This window comes from Otolemur garnettii, unplaced genomic scaffold, assembly GCF_000181295.1.
Source record: "Otolemur garnettii isolate 467f Iridium unplaced genomic scaffold, OtoGar3 scaffold00011, whole genome shotgun sequence".
In the NCBI taxonomy this organism is placed as follows: Eukaryota; Metazoa; Chordata; class Mammalia; order Primates; family Galagidae; genus Otolemur; species Otolemur garnettii.
Genome location: NW_003852406.1, coordinates 14,295,065 through 14,295,963, shown reverse-complemented (window position 1 = coordinate 14,295,963; position 899 = coordinate 14,295,065). Strand labels below are relative to the sequence as shown.

General features: G+C 27.6%; 1 protein-coding gene across 1 annotated transcript in view; it reads left to right on the top strand.

Moving 5' to 3' along the window:
• The window catches only part of VPS13C (vacuolar protein sorting 13 homolog C), a 190,569-nt gene that overhangs the window by 94,923 nt on the left and 94,747 nt on the right, over positions 1 to 899 (top strand). The window lies entirely within an intron of this gene.

Below are 899 nucleotides of genomic sequence, written 5' to 3'. Positions count from 1 at the left end.
CTTCAGTATAATGTATACATTTTACTATGTAACACTTCAGTATAATGTACACATTTTACTATGTAACACTTCAGTATAATGTATACATTTTACTATGTAACCCTTCAGTATAATGTATACATTTTACTATGTAACACTTCAGTATAATGCATACATTTTAGTATGTAACCCTTCAGTATAATGTATACATTTTACTATGTAACACTTCAGTATAATGTACACATTTTAATATGTAACACTTCAGTATAATATACACATTTTACTATGTAACACTTCAGTATAATGTATACATTTTACTATGTAACCCTTCAGTATAATGCATACATTTTACTATGTAACACTTCAGTATAATGTACACATTTTACTATGTAACACTTCAGTATAATGCATACATTTTACTATGTAACCTTTCAGTATAATGTATACATTTTACTATGTAACACTTCAGTATAATGCATACATTTTACTATGTAACACTTCAGTATAATATACACATTTTACTATGTAACACTTCAGTATAATGCATACATTTTACTATGTAACACTTCAGTATAATGCACACATTTTACTATGTAACACTTCAGTATAATGCATACATTTTAATATGTAACACTTCAGTATAATGTACACATTTTACTATGTAACACTTCAGTATAATGTACACATTTTACTATGTAACACTTCAGTATAATGTACACATTTTAATACGTAACACTTCAGTACCTGTAAAAGCACCATTTCATTGTAACTGTCCAATGAGAACTGATGTGTTAGGAAGTCACAAGCCAGGGACAACAGCTGAGAACGGAGTCCAGGGGTCCTTTTGAAAAGTCAAATTAAATAATTTACTAGGAGATAGAACTTTTATTTGTTTTTTATTTGAAAATTATGTACGTTTT